The 10,530-nt window shown below is 37.6% G+C and overlaps 1 pseudogene; it reads right to left on the reverse strand.

Annotated features, from left to right (window-relative positions):
• Nucleotides 1-3,656: 3,656 nt before the first annotated feature.
• Nucleotides 3,657-4,810, reverse strand: LOC101676581 (annotated as a pseudogene).
• Between the last annotated feature and the right edge of the window lie 5,720 nt (nt 4,811-10,530).

Consider the following 10,530-nt stretch of genomic DNA (forward strand, 5'->3'; position numbering starts at 1 on the left):
GGTGGGCTGGTGGTGGTCATGTGGAACTGGGAGGCCCACTTGGAAGTGAGTCACTCGCCTCCCTGCGAAGGATTGCACAAGTCCCAAGAAAATGGGGAGAAGAGTAATATTTAAAGAAATGAGAACATTTTTATCAATATGATAAGGGGCAAATGCAAAATATAAAACTCTGTATGTGTATCTAATTTGGTTAAACATATGCATAGAAAAATGACTGGAATGAAACATTAAAACAATGAAGAGTTGTCTCCGAGTGAGGACTACAGATGACTTCTCTTCTTTGTATCTTATATCTTTTATATTTTCTGCAATAAAAATGTTTTACTTTTGCAATTAGAGAAGGGGAATGGTTGCAATTAACTTAAAAGAAAAGAGGTTCCCTTTCCTTGTTCACAGCCTACTTACTGTTCAGCAACACATTTTTTGCTACTTGTTATGTATAGGACAATAACCGCTTAATTGCTGGCTACATTCTCTAATCTCCAGGTGAAGCTCAGAGCTTCCTAATCTTACTTCCATTCCACAGAAGAGGAACTCTGACATGGGGCAAAGACATAATGGGGTCCTTAGAAACTCTCCATGAGCCATTGCAGTTGGAGCTTGGGTGGTAGCAAGGAAGGCAGCCAAAACTCCCTCTTTCTGGAATGTGCTACTGTTTGGGATCATGTCCTGTTACTTCTCTTGCTTTCCTTTCTCTCAGCTGCTGTGTAAAGATAGGATTATGTTTTTGCTGGGGCTGCCATAACAAAGAACCACAGACCAGGTGGCTGAAATAACAGAAAGTTCTTTTTTGACAATTCTGGAGGCTGCAGGGTGTCTGAGATCAAGGTGTCTGGGGTTGGCTTCTTCTGAGGCCTCTCGCCTTGGCTTGTAGATGACTGCCTTTCCATCCTTTCTTCCCATGGTCTTCTTTCTGTGTGACTGTGTCCTACCCTGCTCTTCCTTGAAGGACACTAGATTTGTCACATTAGATATGGGCCTACCCTAATGAACTCATTTCATGTCAATTACCTCTTTAAATACCCTGTCTCCAAACACAGTCAGCTGGAGATTCTAGAAGTAGGACTACAACATAGGAATTTTGGATGCCAAAATTTTGCCTATAACAGTGTTGAAATAATTTTTCTTAGGGGACCCTGTTGCCACTCTGGGAAAGTCAGGAGAGATCCAGTATAGGGTTTAAGAGAAAGGATTAAAAAAAAAAAAAAAAGGCAGTTTTAACTTCTTGGGTTTCGGATCGCCTACCAGGTTAAGAAACCAGAGTTTCTTAACACACACATCTTCATTTGTCCAGAGTGTCTGTGTCTGTTGCGGGCACATCACCCTCTTAAATCTGTGGCTGTGTTGAGGCCACTTGAAGATTGAAATGTTGGCTGTCTCCTCCTTGGGGACATAACAAATATATCATTCTGTTGAACTTATCACCACATTATTGGATGTTTCTACAAAAGCAAAGCAAATCTGAGAGCAGAGATGTAGACTCTTGCTCAGTAACTGATGGGGGGTGGATATGGTGGTGAAATTGTTAAAGAGTGGTCTACTCTAGTCTTAAGACCCTTGATAGCTTGGTAAACATCACCATTCTCTACTAAAAAACAAGAAGCAGCCTTCTGAACAGCTCATATAAATTTTAAGGCGTTGAAATGAAAGAGTTTATCTGTCTTCTCTGCCCGAGTGATAAACATCAATGAATGTACTCTGATCTCTTTTCCCAGATGAATCCTGAAAGTTTTGCACTACGGAACTGATTTCACTGATTTGTGAAAAGAGACAGGTCAGGCCTATGGATTCTGCCTTTGCCCAGCCAGCAGATGGTGCCATTTTTCTAGGAAATGGAACCAGAATTAGGTTGAACTGCCTTTTGGCCATCAATGTGCTAGGTTAGGTACTATGTTTACAGGGTATTTCCATAGATCTTCATATATAACGAGCTTCTCTTCTATAAAATTCTGCTCGTCTTAACTGCAGTTAAACAAACTGAAATCGTCAGGTTTCAGTGTAAATGAAACTTTTATTTTTTTAAATATGGGGAAAATTAGAAAGAAAATCTGAGCCCCTTCTTCTAGGTGTATGTTTTAGGATTATGTCCTCTCTCCTCCTCCTCATCCCCCATCCTCTTCCAACACATGAGCAGGCATCATCTGTTGACTTTCTTACAGTCTTTCACTGTTATGTATAGTCGTCGGTTTACTGAATTCTATAGTAAAATTGTAGCTTTTGAGGAATGATTAGTTCTGAATAGCTACTTCAATAGCTGCTTTAATATAATACCTGACTTAATAAATGTAATTTAATAGCTAGTTTTAATAATATGTAGCTGAGTATTTACCTTTCTATTATTATTTATGAATTTATTTTTTACTAGAAATGATTGTATAATAACATAAATTTAAGTGGCACCTAATTTAAACATTTAAATTAATTCATTGAAGAATAACACAGTATGTTAAGCCTAATTGTTGAAACAACACTTCTTTTTTCCCAGAAAAGAAAAAAGTAAAGGCATGATCAAAATTATGAGTGACAATTTGGGTTCATTTTGACACTTATAAATGATTTTGTAGGCATAATGGCATGCACAATGCTGAAGAATCAACCCACTGGATTTAGAAGTAACGGTAAAATAAAGAAGTACAGCTATACATCTCAGAGTTAATGCCTGAAATTAAAGGAAAACATCCACCATTTATCATAATGAACTTTCAATAACTTAATTTTTTTTTTTAACATTGAGATTGTTGTTTTAGGGAATAACTTTCTCTGAGCATTTAATTTAATGTTAAATGTATTAAATGACACACAGAGACAAATAAATTTTGTGTTTGATACAAACTAAAGGTTACATGAATATAACCTCCCTTCCTCGCCAAAGCTCAAATTTGCAATGGTCTCAGCAGAAAATGAACAGTTTACAAGTTAGACAGAATTTATAGCATTACAAAAGTTTACAGAACCCTACTTTTCACCACGTTTTTATAATAGCAAAGATTATAATGATAACTGAATGACCAGAATGTGGCAAATATTTGTGCAAAACTGCATGAATTGTCCTTACCTTTTGATTGAGGTAAAGCCCAAGAACACACAATGACAATGATGAAGAGAAACTACACTGAAAGGAATTCTATTTTAGATTTAAAGCAGCACGGATCATACTATTTCCAAACACCAAAAGAAAATGTGGCACTGTGAACAGTGGGAGCAACGCATGACTCGGCAGTTCACCTAGTGGACGTGACTGACGCTGGCACATGCCACAGTTTCTCTCTACACCAGCCAGCATCTTAAATGACTAGAAACCGTGGAAGGGCTTAAAACTCACTTTGGTGTCTTTATTCTTGAAATTTGAAGATCATGAATGAAATATATATTTTTAAAGATTTTATTTATTTATTTGACAGACAGAGATCAGTCTGTCTGATACCTATCACCTCAGCAGAGAGACAGGCAGAGAGAGAGGAGGAAGCAGGCTCCCTGCTGAGCCGGGAGCCCAATGTGGGACACGATCCCAGGAGCCTGGGATCATGACCTGAGCCGAAGGCAGAGGCTTTAACCGACTGAGCCACCCAGGCTCCCCATGAATGATATATTTACAAAAGTCCTCTTCCCACCCCACTCCATACCTCAAGGAGTGTTTCTGGTATCACTGGAAATCCTTAAAAGAATCGAATCATAAACTCTCTGGATTTACCTCTACCAATCCATTTAACTGGAACTTGAAGCTCTTCTTCAATAAAATGAATGTAATTTTGGGCCTTAACAGGTAGTTCTTCAAATATCCTTGCATTCGATTATCTATGTTCCAACCTGGGAGAGCCTTATACTGAGCTTTAAGATTTATTTAAGATTTCTTGGTTTCCTGGGAAATGAGGAAGGATTTCACCATCTACCTTGTAAGCAACTCCAAATTTGATTTCTGTAAATGTGTCCAAAATATCTATTCTTTTAAGTGCCAACACAGGAAATTCATTAATCATTTGAGCACATTTGAGCGAGATGAGGTCCAGCCAGACCCATCTTTTTCTCCTTCCAGTGGCTACCCCAAACCCTCCACCTCTTTTTGTATTAATTCTCCACTTTCATTGTCTTACTCTGTAGTGAAGTCACCAGTGCCAACTTGAGTTTTGTATGCTTTTAGGACCCCATCACTTCTCCAGCATTTTGGGAAAGTATACCCAATCAGGTACAGACACCTCCCACTGTACAGTTTGAAGAGGTTACAAAAGGATAAGTCCTAAAATTACTATCTAGTAGTTCTGCATTGGCATCTTGTACCAAGATTTTCTTTGGTGGTCCATGCAGGACCTCGGAGAGGAAACCATCTCTCACCATTGGTTTAATCCTTTCCATATAGCCCTTGAGGTTTTGTAATTTACTTAATTGTTAATTTCCAAAGTGGGGCATGTTATTTGTATTGGTTATCTAGAACTTTGAACCTCTCAGAGAAGCCATTAAAGTCAGAAATAAGATCAGTTCACTCCAAGTAGCTTTGGGATTAAACTGGGCCCATGCCCTTTTTTGTGGTACCTTTTTTTTTTTTTTTTTTTTTTTTTTTTTTTGCTTCTTATTGTCTCTTTTGCTCCTGGAGACCATCAGATCCTTGTTGAGAATCAAATACAACAGGAGCACTGTCAGTTAGGGTAAGCCTTTTTTCCTAGCCTTCCAGGCCTTTTCCTTTTTGGACATTTTTCTCTGCTTCCTCAGATACTCTGGGAAGATGAATTATCACACTGTTTCCAATGAATATGGTAGCATTTGGATTAATTATTCCACAGTGTCCAGTATGGTGACCCGGTTCTCCCTGGACCATGCCCCAGGGCCTCCACAATCCTGGTTGCATATGGAAGGTGCCATAGGATTGGTGTCAGCGCGGTGGCTCCTGTGACGGACGTGAGGAGAGTCCAAGGGAGACGCAGGCAGTGAGGAGGGCATGCACTGAACAGCTCTGTGGTCACCAGCCACGTGTGGAGAAAGAACGAGCCAGAGGCCAACCCAACTACTTACCTTTTTAACTATAAACACTTATCTTCAAAATTTTCAATGAAAATTTCAAATACACAGAATACTTGAAAGACCAACACAATAAGCATTGTATATCATACCTATCACCTAGATTCAGCAATTATTATTATTATTTTTAAAGATTTTATTTATTTATTTGACAGAGATCACAAGTAGGCAGAGAGGCAGGCAGAGAGAGAGGAGGAAGCAGGCTCCCAGCTGAGCAGAGTCTGATGTGGGGCTCGATCCCAGGACCCTGGGATCATGACCTGAGCTGAAGGCAGAGGCTTTAACCCACTGAGCCACCCAGACACTCCTAGATTCAGCAATTATTAACATGATGTAGATTCAATAGTTAGTAACATTACCATTTTCCTTAATGTATAAATATGTGTGTGTATATATATATTTATATATATGGAAGTTGGTTACAGACATCATGACACATCAGCTCTAATATTTAGCCTGTAACTCTTTAGAATGAAAACATTCTTCTAACTACTAAACCATAATCACACCTAAGAATATTAGAAATAATTTCATTATTACCTAATATCCACTCCTTAGTCAAAATTTCCTAGTTATTACCCATGTCTCATTTTACTTATTATTTAGCTATTTTAAGTAATCACCACCCGCAGCATGAGGCTGGAGCTCACCACCTGGAGATCAAGAGTTACTTACTTGCTCCGAGGACTGAGCTAGCTAGGGCGCCCCATCCCCATACATCTTTTGTGGCTGATTTTTGTTTGAACTGGACCCAGTCAAGACTCAGAGGTTGGTTTTTGTTGTTTTGTTCGTTCACTCACCTCTACTTAAGACGGTGATTTTTTTTTTCTTTTTCTTTTGGAATGTCCCACATTGTGAATATGTCTGATTGTTTCCTTATAAGCTTCTTCTTAACCTGTGTTCCTCAGCTATCAAAGCCTGAGAGGAAGGCTTATGCACTGTAAGTAATAATGATATTTCTAACTCAAATTCAGCATTATACATTATTTCTTACCTTTGATTTTATATAGCTATTTCTTTCTTAACAATTTAAGTTCTTAATAACACTCATAGTTTACTTATTTGCTTTACCCTACAATTGTTTAAAACAATAGCACAGTATTACTACTACAAAAAACTAAGGGAAGATAAAGATTTCTTTGTGGTTCTTTTATCTTTATAGCATATCTAATGATCAGATGAAAGTGTGCTAAGCTTAAAAACCACTTGAAATAATTTTGTCCTCTGCATGGTTATGTTAAAAGTTTGATATGTATTTAAGTTTGTTTTGTGTTGTTTTAAATTGAATATTTCCTTTCTTTCCCTTTTCAGTTAGTTTTATTTTTTGAATTATAGAAAACATATACAGGAGTAAAAAAAAAATCAAAATTATATAAAGACGTAAAGTCAGAGAAGTCTTACTTCTTTCTTTATCTCCTCTACCTGATTTCTCCTCTGTCCCTATAGATGACTATTTTTTAAAATTCTTCCTATTAATTTTTGCAATAACAGGCAAGTATGTATTGTCCTCCTGTTTTTTTTTTTTTCTCACAGAGCAGAGCATACTCTAGATCCTGTTTCATAATTTGTTCTTTTCACTTAATAAGACACTCTGAACATCACTGTGTATTTAGTATGTAGAAGTCTTTCTCACGCCACCCTCATGGCTGCAAAGTCCTCCATTGTGTGGATATGCCATGGTTGAGTCATCCACTTCCTTCCATTCATCATTCAGCTCACTGGCAGATATATGGGGTATTTGGAAATTTTAAAAAAAATTTTTGATAATTTTTGAATAGAAATTTAAAAATGTGTTTCATATTTTCCTAAGTTTATAAACAGAGTACTGTTTTTTCCTGATGCCTCAGCTGGCTTATTAGTTGCTGCTAATTTGCTTGAACTTGAAAATTAGATCCACCAAACCTGTAACAATGGCCTATAAAATAGGAGTGGTAGACATGAGTAAGGCCCCAGAGAGCTTTCCTATGAGGTAAACTGTCCTATCCAGACCTACCTAGAAACTTATATTCTGAATGTCTTCCTTTTACGCCTTATCTTGCTGTTTTGTTTGATTTATATTAGTTTTCTGCTACAACTACCTTCTTATTTCTAAGGGACATTCAGATTATCAGTGGAAGTTACATTTTTTTTTCCATATAAATTTTTTCTGGAAATTGGATTGTCCATACTTCCATATTGAAATAGCAAAATCTTTCCTGCCCTGAAAAGTTCGGTTTGGTGAATGATGGAGAGAGTAAGAAGTAGAAATGCTTGTAGTATAGGAAGAGGTCGGCACATACATACAGCAATGTGCACATATATATAAGTGAAAATACACCTCTCATATTATACCAGTATGTATCTGTAATGCCTGATCATACACCTGTAATACTTAATGTAATTTTTCTGCTTTTCACACTCAATGGCATATCATAAGCATTTTTCTGTGTTAGGAGAAACTCTACTGACCACAATTTTAAAATGGCTGAAAATCATGCATTGTCTAAAGCAGAATATTAAAAATTTACTTTTATCAGTGGCCTCTTTCTAGTCAAATGGAATCTACATAGCAGTTTCAGGTATGGTTCAGAAAAGGTTCTGAGTTTCATTAGGCAGTTTGACCATCATATTCTAATTAGTTAAATAATTTAATTTAATATAACTCTTTCTTGTTTTCCTGATTATTTCTTTTGTTCTTACTTGATGGGTGCTATGTCTTCTTATTTCTCTGATTGTTAGTTTTATAGTTTACTTGTTTCCTGCATTGTCTCTGTTTCCTCCAAGCTACTGTTTCCTATTTGATCATTTTAATCTGTCTGTTTTGGAAGGAAGACTTGCCTGACATTTCTAGAGTCTGTAACTGTGCATTATTATTAAAGAGCGAAGCACTGAAATGATGGCTGGAGTCTGTGTGCAGGTAGGTAAGGCCTTTCACCTGGTGTGCTTGGCTGTGGGATGATCAGGACTAAGCTGGATCTGTTGAGGGGCCCCCACATACATGGTTCTATATGGCTACTCTTTCTGACCATTCAGTCTTCCACAGAAAGGTCCTGGAGTCCAGGGTTTGGAGGAGGTAAGCCTGGTTGCTGGCACTCTTGGACTGGGGAAGGGAGCTGAGTCTTAGGATGTTTTCCCTTAATGCTCGTTTTTAGTCCGAGACATCATCATCACAACTGTTTGCCATGCCTGTGTCTTTTAAGCACAGATTGTCTTTTTCCATGTTCCAGAGAATAAATCTTCAGTCTCTTTGAGGGGAGTTAAACATTGTTGTTTGACTGTTCAACTAGAGGGAGGGACCTGGGACTAACTATTCCCCCAAGATTTTTTTTTTTAAAGATTTACTTTTTTATTTGATAGAGAGCACAAGTAGGCAGAGCGGCAGGCAGAGGGAGAGGGAGAAGCAGGCTCTCCACTGATCAGGGAGCCTGATGCGGATCTCAATCCCAGGATCCTTGGATCATGACCTGAGCCAAAGGCAGCTACTTAACCGACTGAGTCACCCAGGAGCACTGTCCCCACAAGATTTTTCAATCAGTTTTTTGTATCACTTACTTCTCCCACACTGTGCTGAAACTGTTGATTTCTGATTTCTTGCAGGGGCTTTCTGGGGGTGTATCAGCATTTTCTCATTGGTTTCCCCTTCATATGCACTTGGGTTTCAGCCTCTTTTAGCTCTGCCAATTCAGTTTTGACTTCTCCATTTGTTTTCCGCCTCCTGAAATCTTATCAAATTATCATGTCCATTGTTTTCCCTTCCCTGGTTCTCTTTGTCCCTTGTCTTCAGACCTTAATGTGGACTTTTAGAAACAAGCAGAAATAATGCATGTATCCCATCCTCCATATTTACCCACAAGCCTCTTCAAGTAGCCTTAAATCGTCATTATTTGAGAAAAAGTACTCTTTTTATGAAATATGTGAAGATCCCCTAAAGCATCACCATGGGCCCTACTATATATTGTATCATAATTGGCTAACCATTACTCTAAGTGTTGGACATTTACATGGCTTCCAATTTGATATTATGGTAATAACACAATATGAGCATTTTGGTGCATGAATTATCCACATTATGGCTATTTTTCTGCTTAAATTGTTTAAATTTGCATTTCTTTAAGTGTTTTTTTCTCCCATATGTGTATGAGATCTGCATTTCTTCTTTTGTGATTTATCTATTACATGTCATAATACTTGTATATTATAATATTTGTATATGTTAATTTATTATACTTAAAGCAATATATTTATGGTTAAGTGTTTACCTTTTTTTTTAATGATTTTATTTATCCATTGGACAGACAGTAGTAGTAGACACAAGTAGGCAGAGAGAGAGGAAGGGAAGCGGGCTCCCCGCTGAGCAGAGAGCCCGATGCGGGGCTTGATCCCAGGACCTTGGGATCATGACCTGAGCTGAAGGCAGAGGCTTTAACCCACTGAGCCACCCAGGTGCCCCAAGTGTTTACTTTTTAATTTTTGGTTCCTTTTGGGGGTGTAGACACTTCAAATTTTTGCACAAACATACCTGATTTTTTAAATGATTTCTTCCATCTCATACAATTTCTTATTTATTTAAGATTTTATTTACTTATTTGAGAGAGTGAGTGAGCATGGGGGGATGTGGCAAAAGAAGGGGAAGCCAATTCCCAGCTGAGCAGGGAGCCGGACACAAGTTCAATCTCAGGACCCTGGGATCATGAACTGAGCCAAAGGCAGATGCTAAACTGGCTAAGCTACCCAGGTGCCCCTTCCATGACTTTTTTTTTTTAGATTTTTTAGGCAGAGAGGCAGGCAGAGAGAGAGGAGGGAAGCAGGCTTCCCGCTGAGCAGAAAGCCCGATGTGGGGCTCAATCCCAATACCCTGGGATCATGACCCGAGCCAAAGGCAGAGGCTTAACCCACTGAGCCACCCAGGTGCCCCGCCTTCCATGACTTTTAAATTCAAAAATATATTCTTTTATAAATATTTAATGAATATTCTGATTTGAGGGTTAAAGATGAGAGCATTATTATCATAGGGGTTAGGGCCAGAGTTCTTTTTTTCTATTAGCATGAAACTATGTTTATTTTATAAAATTTTAAAGTAGAATCCAAATGGTATATTCATGTATATATATGAATTGCATTACATATATGCAGTTGAATTAAAATACATATAAGAAATTCTAGGAAAGAAAACACAACCAATGATTCGTAATTGTTGTCTTTGGGCACTAGGTTTTTCTCTATGTTCTGATATTATATTGTTTATATTTTCTTAAATATATGGGCATTCTTTTTATATTATAAATGAAAAATTGAATCTTAATTTTCAAGACTAGTTTATTTGTTTTTAAAATTTTATTTATTTATTTTAAGTAATCTCCATCAAACGTGGGGTTTGAACTCATGACCTCAAGATCAAGAGCCACATGCTCTTCGGACTGAGCCAGCCAGGCATTCCCGCCCAACTTAAAAAAAATTATTTATTTAAAGACTAGTTTAGAAACGAAGTATAAACTAATAGTTTGGGGAAGCATGATGATCATTTTCTTAGTAATAAATTCT

Source organism: Mustela putorius, unplaced genomic scaffold (genome assembly GCF_011764305.1).
Source record: "Mustela putorius furo isolate JIRA1106 unplaced genomic scaffold, ASM1176430v1.1 tig00000854_pilon_pilon_pilon, whole genome shotgun sequence".
NCBI lineage: Eukaryota > Metazoa > Chordata > Mammalia > Carnivora > Mustelidae > Mustela > Mustela putorius.